The sequence below is a fragment of the Pinus tabuliformis genome, chromosome J, assembly GCF_031772625.1.
Source record: "Pinus tabuliformis cultivar Carrire ecotype Pingquan chromosome J, CPIR1, whole genome shotgun sequence".
NCBI classification, from domain to species: Eukaryota; Viridiplantae; Streptophyta; class Pinopsida; order Pinales; family Pinaceae; genus Pinus; species Pinus tabuliformis.
In genome coordinates this window covers 424,797,795-424,818,949 of record NC_142295.1, presented here as the reverse complement: position 1 = coordinate 424,818,949, position 21,155 = coordinate 424,797,795, and positions in this window count along the sequence as shown.

Sequence of the window (21,155 nt, the reverse complement as noted above, 5' to 3'; positions counted from 1 at the left end):
ACCTTCTGGGGTGAAGCTGCATTTGCTACCGTCACTATTCTCAACAAAACAAATGTTCAGGTAAACAACACTCAAACTCCTCATGAACTTTGGTATGGTAAGACTCCTATTGTAAAATACTTCAAAGTTTTTGGAAGTAAATGTTACATCAAAAGGACTGATGAAAAACTTGGCAAGTTTGAACCTAGAGCAGATGAAGGCATTCTCCTTGGTTACTCTTCCCAAAGTAAAGGATACAAGTGTTATAATAAAAGACTAGGGAAAATTGTTGAAAGTATTGATGTTGTGGTTGATGAAGCAAGCGAAAATTCAAAGCAGGTAAAAACTGAAGAGTGGGAAGAAGATGAGGATTATCCTTCCACATCAAATGAGACTAATGCTGAAGAAGAAGAAACCAATGAAGCACCAGAAGAGAAGATAACGGTAGAAGAAAAGACTCCATCCAAATATGTTCAGAAAAATCATCCAAAGACTCAAATTTTGGGACAGAAAGAGGTAGGTATACAGACAAGACAAACTATTACAGAAGCTTCAAGCTATCTAACATTGCTTTCCTCCATCAAACCGCAAAATGTACACGAAGCATGCAAAGATGAATGCTGGGTCAAGGCCATGAATGAAGAGCTAGAGAAAATTGAAAAGAATAATACTTGGGAATTAGTTCCTAGACCTCATGATAAGAATATCATTGGAACCAAATGGATATTCAAAAACAAGTTGAATGAAAATGGAGAAGTTGTTAGAAACAAGGCTAGACTTGTTTATAAAGGATATGCTCAACAAGAAGGTATAGACTTTGAAGCCATAATAATGTTCCTTACTCTTTCTAGCTTTCAGTAGTTCAAATTATATCAAATGGATGTGAAATCTGCCTTTCTTAATGGATATCTAGAAGAGGAGGTATATATTGAGCAACCAGATGGATTCATCCTTGGAAATGATCCAAAACTTGTATGCAGACTTAGAAAGGCGCTCTATGGTCTAAAACAAGCTCCAAGGACCTGGTATTATCGTCTTGACAAATACCTTCATCAAAAAGGTTTTTCAAAAGGATCAGCTGATAGCAATCTATATATAAAAATTGACAATGATAAATTTCTAATACTTGTTTGTGTATGTTGATGATGTCATTTTTGGGAGTAATGAAGAAGCCATGAATCAAAACTTTGCTTTGGTAATGCAAAAAGAATTTGAAATGTCCCTTCTTGGTGAGCTCACATATTTTCTTGGTTTACAAGTTCAACAAAATAAAGATGGTATTTTTCTATCACAAACCAAGTACCTCAAGCAGATCTTGAAGAAATATGGAATGGAAGATTCTAAACCAATATGTACTCCTATGGTAACAGGGTGCAACCTCAGCACAAATGATGAATCAGCAGCAGTACATCAACCAACCTACAGATCCATGATTGGTAGTCAGCTCTATCTAACAAGTACCCGACCAGACATCATGCATGCAGTGGGAATAGTTGGAAGATTCCAAGCAAATCCAAAGGAAGCACACCTTCAAGCAGTCAAAAGGACTTTTAAATATCTTCAAGGGACACAAAACTTTGGTTTATGGTATCCCAGAGATACAGATCTTACACTTCATGCATATACAAATGTAGATTGGGCAGGAAGTGTGGATGACAGAAAAAGCACTAGTGGTGGTGCATTCTTCATGGGTTCTAGATTAGTGCCTTGGTTCAGAAATAAACAAAGTTCAATTGCATTATCTACAGCTGAAGCAGAATATGTGGCTGCTGCATCTTGTTGCACACAATTTCTTTGGATGATGCAAACATTGCAAGACATTCAAATCACATGTACTCCACTCATCTCCATTCTATGTGATAATACAAATGCAATTAGTATTTCAAAGAATCCTGTCATGCATTCCAAGACCAAGCACATACCTATCAAATATCACTTTCTCCTGGAACAAGTGCTTGAACAAAAGGTCAAATTGGAGTATGTTCCCTCCAAGGAACGGGTTGCTGATATATTCACCAAACCATTGCCCAGAGAGACATTTGAATAGTTGATGCATCTTCTTGTCGTTGATACTTATTTGTTTCAGAGAAAAGTGGTTGTACATGAGTTTCATGAAGTGTATCCGCGTACATACGTCGGTTGTTGTGGATACAATCGCGTATATGTTGGTTTGAAGAATATCAGTGGGACAGACTCAGGATGAAAAGAGTCTGATATGGGTCTGACAGTGATCATCTGGCACAGGTTCAGGGGGAGCATATACTTCTAATAATGCATTGTTGGCATTATCTTAGAATATCTTGGTACAATTTCACAGTTGTTTTTGTTTCAGGTGGAACAGGTGCAGAGGGAGATCATGGTTGCTAATGGTGATTGACAGATGCTGCTGATGATAGTTGCTGATAACTATCTTGTTTTAGATATTTTGTCTCTATGTATATCTTTTATTATCAAGGTCATGTAATGACCTATTTTGTTTCCCCACTATGCCCGAGATGGATGAGGTAATGTTCTTGTCCTATCATGTATCCCCACTTGGTTGGGCGGATGAGTCAATCTTGGTATATCCCCACTTGGTTGGGAGATGGATGTATGTATGAGTCCTTGGTGATAGGAAGGTCATTTATGTATAGAGTCATGTTCTTCTTGTAGAAACTCTTTTTGCAGACCTTGCTTACAGTCAGGGGGAGCATGAACAGCAAACTTCAGCATATTAGAGAATTCCGCATGTACTCAAGGGGAGCATAACTCTTTGCCCTTGATGAAAAGGGGGAGAGTGACTTGGGATTGCCATCAAGTCCAAAGGGGGAGATTTTTGGCATTATGACACAGGTTTGGCATTGTGGAGTACTGAAGAAGGTATGTTTTTATTGATTATTTTGTCATCTTTTCTTTAGAACTCGTAACCTCTTTGCATCATGAACTAGGTAGACAATAAGAAATCATGACAAAATCTATAAGATTTATACGCAACACAAAAACACTAATAATTGCTATTTCTTATGCAGGAAAAGGGAAAAACGAAAGATTGTCGTTCCAAAGAAAAATACAAGGCCAAGTTAACTAATGTCCCTTTGGTGGGGAACCATATGCCATCAAGTCGATCTAAATTAAAACATATCAGCCAAGGAAAGGAAAAGGAGATATCGACTCGGCGCAAGAAAACAAATGGATAACTGGGAATTAACAGTTTGGTGAATCCCTCAGGATCCTTTGATCCTGAGGGATCGTTGCCTTAACTATTTTTGCATCCTTGATATCTCCGCTTTAGCTATTATAAAAAGGGGTAGCACTGCTAGCCTGGGCGACGATCTGCTGTTATTTTTTCTATGTAACTTTTCTCTGTATTTGAAACTTTGATCATCGACTCTCATTGAGAAGTGATTCGTTGTAACTCTGTTTTAATGCTTTAATATAAATCTGGTTGTTGTTCCGTCTTTGATCCTGGAGTAATTTCAAGCGGTGTGTCCCTGGAGACTAAGGGCCCGGCCTTGGTGGAACACTTGCTCCTGTATCATTATCTTTAGTTCGTGCGTGGTTTTCATTATCAGCTTTGTTCGGTAATCTGATGTGTTTTTTTATTTTACATCATGACTCTGTTATATTTGATTCATGTTCGACTGAGTAATATCTTTCTCTGTGACAAGAATGTCGGATTGTTCATTCTGACTCTCTAACAGATTGTTATTCCTTTAATCATTAATATAACATTACCGGTCTTTATAGAATGCTATTGCTGTTCAATTACAGAGTACCCGTGTTGTAATAGTCATAAATTGGTATTACTGTATTCATCTATAGATTACATTTAATTGCGATTGCTGATTCAACTGATATTGTTGTTCCATTACGAATTACAATCATTATTCTTTATAACTAAGATTGATATTTGTAGTACGAAAATCAGATTACTGTTTTTCTCAATACTAAGGTGTGTCGTGTGTGTTATTTATCTTAGTTTATTGTGCATTTACAATTGGTTCCAAGTGTTGTTCTATATTTCATTACTAATCAGTTGTCATTCTATTTCCGTGTGCTATCCGATTTATTCCTAGAGTAAAGATTGCTATCTGATTTCTGTAGGATACGATTGCTGCACTTATTCCTGTAGATTAAAGTGTTGATGTTTATAAGAATCAATTGTTGTTCCATTTCTTAGTTGTTGTTCCATTTCCTAGTTGCTGTTCCATTTCCTGTTATTTGCGTTCTCATTGCTTTAGTGTGCAGAACGGTCTGAAACTGTAGTGGGAATTTATATTTGTTGTCTAGTTCCCAGATTGATCATCTGTTTCTTGATTATCTTTAATTACATCAGTTTACAGAGGGATGAGTTACTGTTACTGGACCCTTGACTGATAAACCGCTTGGTTTTCCGAATGCATGATTTAGGCTTTAAAGTGCTTTGTTGTAAGTAGATCTTGTTTCAAGCATCCGTTTACTCTTGTATTCTGAACACTATACTACTAGCATTACTCTGGAAAATGACAGCCTCAAACTGAGTACACTCTTTGAAATAACAAATCGTTCCTGGATTGACAAGTTAATGTGAGGTAATTAGAGGCGAAAAAGACCCTTTTTATGGCTCGACATTTGGTGTTGTTGTCGGGGAAGAGTGTAGCCATTTGTCTCTTTTCAGAGTAGTGTAAGATCCTGTTAGGAAAGGATTGGGTTTTAAAAACGGAAGGTAAGAACCTGCGTGTTGAGTATGTAATAGCCCTGCTCCCCTGCCCGCTTTCCTACAGATTTGTTGCTATTCTGTTTGGGTAGAACCTGGCAGTTGATTTGTGTGCTAAGCAGAAAAAGCCTGAAAAGAAACCTAAACCTCTACCCAAGCCTGATAAAGCTAAGGGGCCGGTGACCCTTGGCCGATCAACCTTTATAGATGAAATCCTTAAGAAAGCAGAATCTCAGCCTTCAGTAGGACCTAGAAAAGTTACTTCTAGACAGTCTACTAGTTCCCTTCAAGCCACAGGATCACCATCTGTAGCCTTTGCTGAGGTGCATAGTCAAACCGAAGAGAAAGATTTTCAAGAAATTGAAAATTCTTGCCCAAAATCATTACAAGAAGGGAACCTTAGCAACCTTTGTGAAGGAAGAGGAGAAACCGGAGAGACTAAAGAACCAAGATCTCCCCTTGGGGTAATTCAACCATTAAGCAGTCCAGATAAGGGAAGTGCTGCAAAAATCATTTATAACGAAATTCAAGAACCTGAATCCCCCCAGACATTAGGCACTCTCATTATCCCAGATAAAGGAAGTGTTGTCAAGACCATTCCCGTTAGAGCCATTCCCCCTCGACAACCTAGGAATACCCTCCTAGATATCCCAGAAGGTTATTGGCATATATTTGACCAAATGGCCCAAAACCAGCCAAACACCCAAACCTCTACACTGCAATACCCCATTGTGGATACTGTAGCTAATGCACCTATGAAAGCAATTCCTCTTCAGCGCATCCCTACATTCCATGGCCTTAGATCAGAAGATCCGGATGCATTCCTATTTGAATTTGATGTGTTGTGTAGAGGATATGACTATACCACCGATCCCCAGAAACTGAAATTATTTCCCTCTACATTAAAAGGGGCTGCTTTAAGATGGTTTATGGAATTGGGTGGTGGTGTTATAAATAACTGGGATCAAATGAAAGAATCTTTTCTAAAAAAATATCAGGACTATTGCAGGTCTAGAGAGTTAAAAGATGAAATATTTCAGACGCTAGCTAGACCAAATGAAACATTAGAAGAGCATGTTGAACGTTTCTAGTATAATCTTCAAAGATCTCCTTATGCATCATTACCCTTACCTGATAATGTGTTAAAAACAACATTAATTAGGGGAATGAAGGAACAATGGATTGAAACACTGAATATTATGGGAAAAGGAGATATTTATCAGGAAAATTTTGCTGACATTATTAATCTATGTATCAGGAGCTCGAGAGGCAACACAAGACTAAAACCAGCAGAACATGATCGGTTTGTAAGAGATAATAGAATTTTGGCAAAAGGAGTAACTCGTGCAGAAATTGGAAATTTATTAGAAAATTTTAAAACTGACATATTGGGGACACTGACAACACAACTTGATATTATGCAGGCCAAACAAAAGCAAGCAGAGGCAGAACATAATTTGGCAATCTTCTATCCCCGATGCAGAAAGAAACATAGCCATAAGGAGTGTCCATTAGATGCAGTCCAAGTTTGCACCATCTGTACAAAAGACCATTCTACAGAGAGCTGCCCCTCACTTCCTGGATTGAAAGAAGTATACAAGGAAGCAGAAGAAGAACCAGAACCAGTGTATCTACTCAATCAGCGCCGTCAATGGCAGCCATGACAATCAGGCATGTTTTCAGATCCAGCTTCTTCTTTTCAGCCTCCACAATATCATGCTCAACAATATAATACAATGTGGCAAAATCAACCTCCCTTCCCGAATTGGTCACAGCAATCATTTCCTTCATCATCTCTGTCAGGCCAGGGTAACTCCAGCAATTAATGAGCGCAAGACAAAACTGGTTGATTTATTCATTAGACAATTATTTATTTATACATATACACAACGGATCAGTTCATCTTCTAGATGACTGTCCAGCTTCACCTCATCCGTTTCGGATTAGGTTTCAACATTCCCCCCTTAATCTGAAGGGATGTTGGTGAGTCCAAGCATCGTTCTGAATCTTTCAAGCTTTTCTCTTCCAAGCGCTTTGGTGAAGATGTCTGCAATTTGCTCGTTTGTGGAACAATGACGGAGATGGATTGTTTTGGCCTCAACATGATGTCGGATCAAATGATATTTAGTATTGATGTGCTTAGTACGATCATGGAACTTTGGGTTCTTGGCCAATTTTATTGCAGAGGTGTTATCAATCATGAGTGGAGTTGATTTTATTTGTTTTACCTGCAAATCTTCAAGAATTTTCCTGAGCCACACAATTTCTTTCGTTGCTTCAGCTGCTGCCACATATTCTGCTTCTGTTGTGGAATTTGCTGGTACTGATTGTTTGCGTGATCTCCAGGAGACAGCTCTCGATCCAAGACTCATAGCATATCCTGAAGTAGATACCCCAGTTTCTTTGTCTCCATCGAAGTCTGAATCAGAGTATCCAATCAAGTTGAAGTCGTCCACCTGTGTATACTTGATTCCAAGGTCTTGAGTTCCCTTCAAGTACCTTAGAACTCTTTTTGCAGCAGACCAATGTCCTTCACAAGGCCTTTGCATAAACCTGGAGAGGAATCCAACAGCAAATGAAATGTCTGGTCTGGTAGTAGTGAGGTAGATGAGACTTCCTACAAGCTGTCTATACTTTGTTGCATCCTCAAATTCCTTTCCTTCAGTAGATGTGAGCTTCAAGTTTTGTTCCATTGGAGTAGAAAGGGGATTGCACTCTGTCATGCCAAATCTGTATAACAAATCTCCAATGTATTTCTTTTGAGAAAGAAATATGGACTTTGGATGTTGGGTTACTTCAATGCCAAGATAGTAATGAACATAGCCCAAATCAGTCATTTCAAAAAAATTTCCTAATTCTTTATTTATGGATGCAATATAGCTTTCATTGTTCCCTGTCATTAAAAGATCATCTACATATACCACAAGATATACAACTGTTTTGCCAACTTTCTTGACAAATAAAGTTGCATCATCAAGATCAAAATGATTGAAGTTGAGTTTCAGAAGATGCTCAGTTAGTTTTTCATACCAGGCTCATGGTGCTTGTTTGAGGCCATACAAGGACTTCACAAGTTTGCATACTTTGTGTTCATGTCCTTTCACAGCAAATCCTTCAGGCTGGGACATAAAAACATTCTCTTTTAGATCTCCATTCAAGAATGCAGTTTTTACATCCATTTGATGGACTTTCCAACCGTTCTGAGCAGCTAGTGCAAAGAGTGTCCGGATGGTGGCCCATTTTGCTGTGGGAGCAAAAGTTTCCTCATAATCGACCCCTTCCTTCTGTGCAAAACCTTTTGCCACAAGCCTAGCTTTGTGCTTGTCAAGTGAGCCATCAGCTTTGTACTTGTTCTTGTAGACCCACTTGCAGCCAATTAGTTTGGTTCCAAATGGAGGATCAACCAGCTTCCAAGTGCCATTCTTTATGAGGGCATCATACTCCTTCTGCATCGCTTCTTTCCATTCATCATGAGAAGCAGCTTCTTTGAAGGAAGTTGGTTCAAAATCTGTAGACAAGTTCAATTCACAATCATAAGTAACATCCATATCAACAGGTGAATTAGAGTTATCTACATCACCTCCATCTTGTCGGTTTGAATTTTTGGTTCCTGTTTTTCCAATTTCATCAGGATGAACACTTTCAAGTGTCTTTGTCAGCCACTTTGGGGGACCTTTCTGAGATGGTCCAGGCTGTTCTGTTGATTGAGTTGGGACTGAATCAAGATTGAGTCTCCCAATTCTATCAATTACATCACTTAAAGCATCATCCGTTGTTGGAGTGTCATGCAGGGGAGATTGTTCTTCAGAAGGAGATTCCACATGTTGATCTAGTATAGGAATCCCCCCTTCAAGATGTGGAATCTGATTATCAAACTCTTGGAATGATTTCGGTTTTGTGAATCTATCCAAGCGATCAATTTGCCGCTCAACAACACTGTCAGATTTGGATGATTCAAGAAAAATGACATCTCTAGATAAAACAAACTTTTTATTTACTTCATCATAGAGGCAGTATGCTTTAGATGTGTTTGAATACCCCAGGAAGATACACTTACGACTTCTAGCACCAAGTTTGTTTCTATGTACCTTTGGTATTAAAGCATAACAGGTGGAACCAAATATCCTGAGATGTTTTACCGAAGGAACATGTCCATACCACAATTCATAAGGAGTCTTGTTTCTTATAGCACTAGATGGACATCTATTCTTTATATATGCAGCACATAGAACAGCATCAGCCCAAAACATTGTCTTTACATTTTTTAAGAAAAGCATGGATCGTACCATATTCAAAATTTTTCTGTTCATTCTTTCAGCTACACCATTCTGTTGAGGATTATAAGGCACAGTTGTTTGATGTTTAATCCCATGTTGGCGAAGATAGTGTTCAAATTCATTTGATGTATATTCTTTTCCATTATCAGTGCGAATAGACCCAATATGAGATTGTGCATCATTTTCAATCCATTTATGAAAATTCTTGAATGTTTGAAAAGCATCAGATTTGTTCTTCAAAAAATAAACCCAACACATTCTGGTGTAGTCATCAATAAATGTCATGATATATTTATTTCCATTTGCAGAAGGAACAGGCATTGGACCACATAAATCTGAATGAATAAATTCAAGCTTCCTATGTGCTCTTGAATGTGAATCATGAAAAGACTGTTTGCTATGCTTTCCTAGAATGCAAGCATCACATTGTTTATGTTTTCTAGGAATTGTAGGCAAACCAGCAACACCATTTTTCTTCAACAAGCGGAGACTATCATAGTTTAAATGTCCAAATCTAGCATGCCATAATAAACTTGATGGAAGTGCACCTTCTTCATGATGAGAAATATATGAGAAATGTTGTGCATGAGCAGAGGTTCCTTGCAGTTTAAGGAGTCTTTCTTCTTCTATACCCCTCATGACAAGTGAGTGGTCAGATGCCTTTCTTACCTCAAGCTTGCCATCAAACATGTGAATGGAGTGACCTTGCTGGCGGATGTGGACCAGGGACAGCAAGTTTCTCTTCAGCTATGGGAGATATAGAACATGATCCAGAAGAAAGTCTGGAAGACCAGGCAGTTTAAGCCTGATTGTGCCAAGCCCTGATGGCTTGATTTTTGACTGATATGCAAAGTATACTGCTCCATCAACATTGTCAGTGAAATCTTCAAAGAAATCTTTCCTATGAGTCATATGACAGGTTGCTCCTGAATCAAGCAACCAGTCATTTTTCGAAGAAGCAAGTGAAGCATTAAACAAATCTTCATTTACTCCAATGTTACATTGTGCCTCAATATAGTGAGCGGATTCAGGTGCTTTACCTTTGTCTATGTCATCAGTTTTACCTTTCTGCTGATTTCTTCTCTGCTCAACTTTGTCCCATGGTAGCTTGCATGTAGAAGCATCATGTGATCCATTTCGTTTGCAGCGAATGCAATGCAGATCTGCCTTTTCTGCTTGAGGATGTCTGCCCCCCCTGCCTCTGAAGTATCTTCCTCTTCCTCTTCGTCCACCTCTTCCTCTTGTAAAATCTTGAGCAGGATGCTTTTCTTTATGAGCAAGGCAAACAATCTCTTCAGAAGATTCAGGGACTGTTTTCTTTCCAAAGGCTTTCTCTCTTTCAGCAAACTTTTTCACAAGAGTGTCAAAGGTTATATCTTTAAGATTTCCATTTGCTTGTAAAGACTCAAGATAGTTAGAGTAGGTAGGATAGAGTGCTTTGAGAAAGGCAATAAGAGAGATATCCAGCTCAACCTTAGTGGATTTAATATCATGCACTATAGACTTTATTTCAGATGCAAGAGTAAGAGGATCATTATTTTTCAGTTCAAGAGTGAAGAGTTTAATCATGAGCTGAACAACTTCAAGTGCAGAATGTGTATCATAGAGTTCTTTCAGCTTTTGTAAAGCTTCAAAGGCAGTGGAATAGGATGAAATATGACGACTTACTTCCTCATTTACAGATGCTGCGATCAATGCAAAGGCTTTGCTGTTCTTGTTTTCCCAAATGGCGAGTTCTTTGTCTGATGTGGGCTGCACAGGGTCTTTGTCTTCTTCTCCGACACACACTCCTTTCCACAGCTCATTGTAGATGAGGGTGTGTTTTACCATCCGAGACCATTCTGAATAGTTCTCCTTGCCAGTGAGAACTATTCCTACCATAGAAATGATTGAATGCATTCTGTAAAAAAAATATCTCTGCCAAAAAACTTGTGTTGATAGAAAAAAAATTCTGCTGAGAAAAAAAATCCTTATGTGATAGCCTTATGCATTTTATTTTTCTTCTAACATTTCATCAGCATATATATATCAGTGTTCAACATATATCAGTGCTCAACATATATCACTGTTCAACATATATCACTGTTGAAAAAAAAAGGGCGCTCATATATATCACTGCTCAACATATACCACTGTTTTGAAAAAGAGGGCGCTCATATGACTTCACTATATCAGTTTTCAATTCCCGCAATCTCAAAAGCGATGCACAGATTACAAAAATTCAGAAATGATATAAAGAACTAATGAAAAAATTCTAGTTCCTCTTTCACATCCATTATATCATCGCTGTACCATGAAAACGCTGCCACCATTACACAGTCAATAAAAAACGCAGTCACCCACCGATGCCGAGAGTCTTCAATAAAAAACGCAGTCACCCACCGATGCCGAGAGTCTTCAATAAAAAACGCAGTTCCACGGTGAAACAAGAAAATGGCTTTCACTGGAGATGCTCTTTTAATACGTGGCTGTGGTCGCACTGATTTTCAGGGAGGAAGTGCGGAACAACTTTACAAATCTGTGCACTCAAAGATTTTGACATTGCCAAAGGACACATTGTTGTTTCCTGCTCATGATTATAAGGGCCATACAGTCACGACTGTAGAGGAAGAATCGCTCTATAATCCTCGGCTTTCAAAGGATATTATGTCAGGCCATACAGTCACGACTGTAGAAGAAGAATCGCTCTATAATCCTCGGCTTTCAAAGGATATTATGTCAGGCCATACAGTCACGACTGTAGAAGAAGAATCGCTCTATAATCCTCGGCTTTCAAAGGATATGGATATATTCAAGAAGATAATGGAAAATCTTGGTCTTTGTTATCCAAAAATGATTGATGTAGCAGTGCCAGCAAATATGGTGTGTGGTATTCAAGATGCAGTGAAAGTGTCAAGTGGAAAGTTCTTTTCCGCTACTATTCAGAAATCGACAGACACTAAGACGTGATTAATCCAAATGGACGTGAGGCTTCAACGCATCAAGGTAATGGAGCAGAAACGCAGCGTTCCAGGGAATACATGAACGCATCAACGCTCACGCTCAGGAAATACATTCAATATCAAAACGCATACCAATTATTCATGGTCTGAGGGCGCAGTACTCATGGTCTGAGGGCGCAGTCTCCAGAGGCGCAGTCTCTGGCAGTCAGAGAGCGCAGCGAATTCAGGTCAGAGGGGCAGCGAATTCAGGCAAAGGCAGAGGCAGAGCCAGGGAATCACGCCAGAGCAGCTCTCAAGACAGGAGTTACTACTATTTTAGGGACTGGGACCTGAGCTCTGATACCATGTCAGGCCAGGGTAACTCCAGCAATTAATGAGCGCAAGACAAAACTGGTTGATTTATTCATTAGACAATTATTTATTTATACATATACACAACGGATCAGTTCATCTTCTAGATGACTGTCCAGCTTCACCTCATCCGTTTCGGATTAGGTGTCAACAATCTCCATGGCCAAATCAAGCAAACCAACCCAATTGGCCAAATTTTCCCTATACCCCACCATATTGGCAAAACAATGTATATCCAACACAATGGACCCCTCCTACCTCATAGAGTCAAGCCTAGTAGACAAACTGGCAAAGACCGATGAATCAGCCAATAGGAACCATCTCGCTCCCTCAACCTACACTGCCAGCCTTACAACAAAACCCCCAGTCTAATTTAAGACCGCGACTCCCAGCCCAACCTAACCCTAATCCGAATAACAGACCGGTCCAATCTATTCAAATAGTGGAAACACCAGAAATAGGAACCGATCTAAGGGAGTGTAATGACCTTCAATTAAGATCTGGGCGTATCATCGAAACAGAGGGAGATAAAACAACTCAAGTTGAAAATTAGTTACCTACAGAACAACCGCTACAAGAAGAGGACGTGACCAGACAACAAATTCATGACCCAACAACCACATCCTCTCCCCCATTCCTAGAGCGATTAATTATACCTCGACCTATACAACACCCTAATTTTGATATTCTGAGAGAACTAAAAAATCTGTACATAAAAATCCCATTCCTCCAAGCCATTCAAGACATCCCCATATATGCAAGGACTATCAAAGAATTATGTATAAAGAAACCAAGGAGGAAAATAACAAATAACCCAAAAGTCCAAGTAGTTGGCACTCTATCCGACTTATTATCAGGAAAAGAAACACCCATTAAATACAAAGACCCAGGAAATCCAATAGTAACCATACAAATCTATGGTCAAACCTTCTCAAATGCCTTAGTTGATCTAGGAGCTGCAATTAATATCTTAACAACCACCACTTGCCAAAAATTGGGCATTACATCAGTAGAACCGACCTCTACTTTACTAGAACTGGCTGACCGATCTGTGGTTAGGCCAGAAGGCACACTACATGATGTCATGGTATCCGTTGACTCCTGGGAGTATCCGGCCGATTTTCTGATAATAAACCCAAAAAACGACTTGATGGACATCCATTGATTTTAGGCAGACCTTAGCTTGCAACTGCCAATACTTATATTGGCTGCCGACAAGGCAATATGACCATAACTAGAGGGGCAGATATCAAGAACCTAGCTTTATATCCTCCAGTGCAGCCAAGTGTCACAATAATAAAAACTAACAAGCATCATGTATCATACCTCACCGAAAATATTAGATCTCCATTAACCATAGAAGAGGCCCTTGATTTCAAAGACCAAACAGAAGATGATGCCATTAATAATTTTATTAGCCAAGCTGAACCCAGATCCCACATACAATGTCACATGATAGAAGCAACATTTGATAATGAATTAGAAGAAGATCCTCTTAAAAATACACACGATCAAACAATACCTACTACCTCTATTTCAAATAGTAAAATTGTAGAAATTGAGCCAGGAAAGACTTTAAACATTAATGCCAACCTGACTTCCGAGCAAGAAAAGAAGCTCATCCAACTATTGAGGAAATATAAAGGAGCATTTGCATGGGACTACCCTGATATGAAAGGAATTGATCCCCAGTTATGTACACACCACATTTACATAGAAAGGGATGCGAGACCTATTCGCCAACCACAAAGGAGACTTAATCCTCATCTAAAAGATGTTGTAAAAGCTGAACTTCAAAAACTTTTAGATGTCAACTTCATCTACCCTATATCCGATAGTAAATGGGTCTCTCCACTTGTTGTGGTGCCAAAGAAGAATGGAAATTGGAGGATTTGTGTAGATTATAGAGAGCTAAATAAAGCAACACAAAAAGACCACTTTCCCCTTCCATTCATTGACCAAGTATTAGACACTTTGGCAGGGAAGAAATTCTTTTCTTTCTTAGACAGCTTCAGTGGATACAATCAGATTCAGATTGCCCCTGAAGACCAAGACAAAACCACTTTTACTTGTCCTTGGGGAACATTTGCCTATAGAGTTCTACCTTTTGGCTTATGCAATGCTCCTGCCACATTTCAAAGGGCTATCCTCAGCATCTTTTCAAACTTAATAAATGAAGGGCTTGAAGTATACATGGATTACTTTACACCATACGGAGTTGATTTTGACCCAGCATTGGACACACAGGAAAAAGTCCTGCAACGCTGCATTGCCACCAGGCTTTGTTTGAGCCATGAAAAATGCTATATGACGATGACTGAAGGACTTATTCTAGGCCATTATATCTCAGCAGCTGGCATACAGGTAGACCTAGCCAAAATTCAAATAATTTTGCTAATTCCCACTCCTACCACTCAAACAGAGGTATGCAATTTTCTTGGATTTTCTGGTTATTATAGAAGGTTTATAGAACATTTTTCTCATATTGTTGCACCTCTATATGCACTGACAGGTAATGTTGACTTCTTTGGACAGAAAAATGTGACCGTGCGTTTCAGGATCTGAAGAAGCTTGTGTCCACAGCCCCAGTCCTTCGAGGACCAAATTGGGACCTGCCATTCCAAATTTCATCAAATGCCTCAGATACAACTATTGGAGCAGTCCTTGGGCAGGAAGAAGATAAAAAACCATATGCAATTTATTATATTAGCAAGAATTTATCCCATGCTGAATTAAATTATACTGTTACTGAAAAGGAATTTCTAGCTGTAATACATGCTGTCAATAAGTTCAGGCATTACATTACTGGATATCATGTTATCTTGTATACAGATCACTCTGCCATAAAATATTTAGCAAATAAACCAATCACAAATGGTAGAATAACTAGATGGCTAATTTTATTGCAGGAATTTGATATTACAATCAAGGACAGACCTGGAAAAGAAAATCCTATAGCTGACTTTCTCTCGTGAATGCCAAAACCAGTGGACGCAGCAGTAGTTGAAGATCAATTTCCAGATGAGCATTTGTTTGTTGTCACTGTTAAAACACCCTGGTATGCTGATGTTGCGAATTACTTAGCAATAGGTAAATTACCAAAACATCTGACCCCCAATGAACGAAAACATATTGTCCAGCGAAGTGCTCGATTTTCTTGGATTGGGGGCTACCTATTCCATACAGGGGCATATATGCACATCAGGAGATGCGTCCGTGAGGATGAAATTTTTGACATTTTGAAAGCTTGTCATGATGGACCATGTGGCGGACATTTCACCGATCGCAGAACTGGACATAAGGTCCTGCAAATAGGGTATTATTGGCCCACGATCTTCAAAGATGCAAAAAATTTCGTTCAAGCCTGTGACAGTTGCCAGAGAGTAGGACGCCCTGATTATTCTAACGAAATGCCCCTGAACCCACAACTATTTATTGAACCATTCGAGCGATGGGCCCTCAATTTCGTTGGATCAATTAACCCATCCTCGAACCAGAAAACATATATTTTAGTAGCAATAGAATATGTCACCAAATGGGTTGAAGCAGAGGCATTGTCGAGAGCTACAGATGATTCTGTCATAAAGTTCCTGTTCCATATATTCGTGCAATATGGGCTTCCAATAGATATAATTACAGACGGTGGACCACAGTTTGCTAGTAACAAGATTTCTGCAACGCTCAAAAACTATCATATCCAGCATAAAATCACCACTCCATACCACCCACAAGCAAATGGTCAAGTAGAAAGCAGAAATAAAATAATAAAAGCAATCTTAACAAAAACCATTTCATCACATAGACGCGATTGGGCTGCAAGACTACCAGAAGCCTTGTGGGCTTACAGAACAACATGGAGAAGCACTAGCGGCTATTCACCTTACCAATTGGTGTTTGGAAAGCAACCCATCTTTCCCATAGAATTCAAAATCCAAACACTGTGAACAACACAAGAAGTTGGCATAGATCTAAACGAGGCACAGATTAATAGATTACAGCATATCAATGAGCTGAATGAAATCAGGCTCTCTGCCCTCCAACACACTGCATTGATCCAACAGCAGCGAGCTAAATGGCATGACGCTCTCATTAAAAATAAAGTCTTCCGCAAGAGAGATTGGGCGCTCTTATACGATTCCAGGTTTCAAGATTTTCCTGGGAAGCTTCAGACTCACTGGCTGGGGCCATATGAAATCCATAAGGTACATGATAATGGCACCCTTACTCTAGTCACTATTGATGGATCTGGACATACCTTTAAAGTAAATGGCTACCGAGTTCGATTATACCGCAAACCACTTACTCGAGAATCCTTCTACCAGCAACTCCGCAAAGATTCTGATATGAAAATTTTACAGGAGGAAGAGAAATCTTCCTCACCTGTGATTCATTAAGTGATTCACCTGTTTTTACACTTTGTACATAATTTCTTTGTTTTGTTAAATCATTCTCTATACATATTTTTGTATTTGCACTTCGTTGTTCCTTTTCGAAGTAGTAGAAATTCCATCGTTTTTTCTGTTCCCTTTTTTTTCAAAAGAACAGCACTTGGATTTTTTTTCTGCTGTTCCTTTTTCAGAGGAAACAACACTATCATTTTTTGTTGTTCCTTTTCTGAAGGGACAACATTTGTGTGCACTTTTGTTGTTTCTGTTGTTCCTTTTCCAAAGGGACAACATTTTTGTTTTGCTGTTCCTTTTTCAAAGGAACAACACCTTTTGTTTCAACCGTTCCTTTTTCACTTTCATTTTGTTGTTCCTTTTCCAAAGGAACGACACTTTTGATTTTTGTTGTTCCTTTTCCAAAGGAACGGCATTTGAGTTTTCTGTTGTTCCTTTTCCAAAGGAACAACACTTTTCATTTTTGTTGTTCCTTTTCCAAAGGAACGACATTTGCGTTTTTGTTGTTCCTTTTCCAAAGGAACGACACTTTTAGCATTTGCGTTTTTGTTGTTCCTTTTCCAAAGGAACAACACTTTTGGTTTTTTTGTTCCTTTTCCAAAGGAACGGCATTTTCATTTTCTGTTGTTCCTTTTTCAAAGGAACATCACTTGTATTTTTTTTGCTCTTCCTTTTTCAAACGACAACATTCTTGTATTCCTGTTACTTATGCTTGTTCTCCTTGTTGTTCCAATTTAAAGATACCTGTCGTTCCTCCTGTTTCAAGTCTTTTGGAGCACAGCTATACGCTTATGCAATGGATACAAATCTAGAGCATACTGAAATCATATTAAAATTGGCAACCAGGGCAAAACTTCATGTGGGTCATCTTATTCATGGCTGATAATATTTTTATTAGATTCCTCTCGTCGAGAGGTGTAGGATTGATATAAAGATCATCCGATTCCGATAATTATTCATGGAGATATGAATTTATTTTGATTATGGAATTATTATCAAGCCGACCTACAACTCATGTAGGCTCAGAAGCCCAACAGTCGCATCTATTCACCCACCAACGTTGTGTATAAATATAAGAGGACTTTTCCTCATTTGGACTCACTCATCTCATCACATCTCTCTCTCTCTCTACTACGCAAAAATGAGTCTCTTCTCTATTGCGCTGAAATGGGTCTCTCTCTCACACATGTGAAGCCGAAAGTTGTTGAATTTGAAGTTGCAACTGCAGAAGTAAAGATTGACTTGCGTGGCCTAGAAGATCTCCTCTTTGGAACTGCATTGTAGGTTCATCTGAACCTCCTCTGAAAGCTGCAACTTTTGGTGGTGGAATGAAGTCAATCCGATGAACGGTTTGCAAGATATCGACTGCCCTAGTTTGAAGCCGGAAATTGCTGAAACTGAAGCTGCAACTGCAGAAGTAAAGATTGACCTACGTGGCCTAGAAGATCTCCTCTTTGGAACTGTGTTGTAGGTTCATCTGAACCTCCTCTGAAAGCCACAACTTTTGGTGGTGGAATGAAGTCAATCTGACGAACGGTTTGCAAGATATCGTCTGCCCTAGTTTGGTAATGAAGTCGCTAATGCTGACGTTATTGATCTAGGGTTTGCTACTGCTGATATGAATCATATTTATTGTACTATTTCTCTCTACTGAATTATTGAAGATAAAAGAAGATTTGATCAAAGGGTTTCCCCACACATTGTGGGGTTTGTCCCTGGCTAGCCGCCACATCTTGTGTCTCTTGTCTTGGCTTGTTTTCTGTCGATCGTTTAATGTTCTATCTGCACTTTACTTTATGTATGTGTGATTGCTAATCTTTGGAATATAATAAGGAAAAGAAGTAAACTGTTATAATCATAGAACATACCATAACTTAACATGGTATCGGAGCTGAGGTGAAGACAAAGCCCGAGCAAGAGCAAGAGCAATCATCGAAGAGAATATTGGCAAGGCTATCCTAAAAGAACTATGGGGTCCTCAACACTCTTTCCTGCTAAAGACAAGCTCCGTGAGAAAGATGACTATCAGGGATGGAAGATGTCTATCGATCTAACCCTTGAGAATCAAGGAGTGTTGGATCATGTGAGAGGCAATATTGTTGAGCCTCCATCAAATGCATCCACTGCTGCCTGGAACAAATGAAAAAATGGAGAAGTCAAAACAATAGAAGATCATCCGGGACTCTATCGACAAGCACTTGGTGGCCTACATCTCTGAACTGGACACCTCCAAGGAAATCTACGATAGACTGGTGAGTTTATTTAAAGTTAATGATGCAAATCAAGTTTTTTTTCTTAGAAATAAGCTGAGGGAAATCAAGAAGGGTAAAGATGAAAGTATGCAAGCATACTTCTTAAGAATCACCGAGATCAAGAACGATCTCCTATCTATTGGGGAAACTATTACTGATAGAGAAATGGCACTCACAACTCTTGGAGGATTTCCATTTGAATGGTATGTGTTCAGGACTACTCTTTTGAACTATAATGTAATTCCTGGTTTCGAGGAATTAATGGCTAGATGCATTCAAGAAGAAACAAGGGAAGAAGTGCAAGAAATGCCCATGCCTAAAGGTCCTCCTGCTGCCTTTTCTTCTCATGCAAAGAAAAGAAATAATTCCGGGACTGAATCAAAAGGAAAGGCTGGACCTAAGGCTAGAAGAAAATGACGATGTTACATTTGCGATAAAGCAAGTCACTATGTATGAGATCATGAGCATCATGATGAATGAGATCATGGACATAAAGGGCAACATGAGATCATGGACATATAGGATAGCATGATGATGATGCACACTAGTTTGAGCAGCATTATGATGGATAAAATCATGGACATGGGCAACATGATGATAATCATGATTAGAGAAGCATGGTACAGTATGCAGTGGTGCAACTCAAAATCTCTCTGATGGCAATCAAAGGAATGACAAATTCAACAGCAAAGGTAAGAGGAGAGTTGGGAATCAAGGAAGAGGACAAGCATTCAAGAAGGCTAGAAATTATAGGATGTATTAAATGCACCTGACCTCAAAAGGAACCTAGTGTCCATCTTGGCAATGGAAGACAGAGGCTACAAGGTAACCTTCAGCAATGGCAAGGTATGTATATGGAAAAATAATGTTAAAGATGCCTTTACTCTTGGGTTTAGTTTTGATTCATTATATCAGGTCGATGGAAGTCCGCTAGGTGTCATGTCTTGTGACACAACTCTTTAGTCCGAACTTTGGCATCAGACGTTTGCCCACCTTCATTACAAAGCTCTACCCGATGTAAGACAGATGGTAACAGGGATGTCTGAATTCCAAGTAGAGAAAGAAGGTGTATGTCCGGGATGTGCCAAAGGAAAGCTCAAAAGGGGACCATTCCCCTCAAGCCAAAGCAAGACCTCCAATATATTACAATTGGTTTACTCAGGCATACCTGAGGTTGGCATTAAGAGGGAGACTACTACACCACATACTCCTAAGCAGAATGGTGTGGTGGGAAGGAAGAACCACACGATGATGGAAGCTGTCTGGGCCATGCTACAAGATCAAAGACTTCCAAAGTTTCTATGGGCTGAAACTACAATCACCGTCGTATATGTACAAAATCGATGCCCTCATCAAGCATTGGGTTCCTAAACTCCTGAAGGAATGTTCACCACCGGTCAAAGGGAAGTCGTGATTAGTCATGATGTCACCTTTGACAAAGATATGGCTCTCAGCAAGGTGGACAATCTGCTGACTTTGAGTAGCTCTCAAGAAGCCGACACCAGGGAACCGAAAGAAAAGGATGATGAATTAATGCCTGATGTAGAAGAACCCATGGATCCAATTGATCCTCATCCACATGAGCCTTCCTCTTCTAGGAAGAGGCCTTCATGGCTTAGGGGATACTTGATGATGTTGAAGGACATGCTACACCCTGAGGAACCTTCCATCAAAGTAAGAAACTTAACAGGTATCAAGGATACCTTACCATCATGAGCACGATCATACAAAATGAACCTTCATCATTCTCAGTTGTCATCAAGCATTAACTATGGAAGGATGCTATGATCATAGAATATGAGTCTATTATGGAGAATGATGTCTGGGAAGTAGTTCCCAGACCCTGGACAAGACAATTGTTACTTCAAAATGGCTTTACAAGATAAAGCATGCAGCAAATGGAAGTATGGAAAAGTATAAGGTTCATTTTGTTGCTCGTGTTTTATCCCAGAAGGTAGGTATAGACTATGATATTTGCACCTGTTGCCAGATATACGACCATCCGCTTGATCATAGCCCTTGTGGCTTCACAAGGATGGAACCTACATCATATGGATGTTAAGACCGCGTTCTTGCATGGTTCTATCAAAGAAGAGGTCTATGTGGAGCAACCTGAAGGATTTTAGATTTATGATTGAAAATCTCATGTATGCAGGTTGAAGAAGGCTCTCTATGGGCTGAAGCAAGCACCCCGAGCATGGTATGAGAGGATCGATAGCTACTTGATGAAGCTGGGATTCACTAGGAGTGAAGCTGATCCTAACCTTTACTTTAAGGTT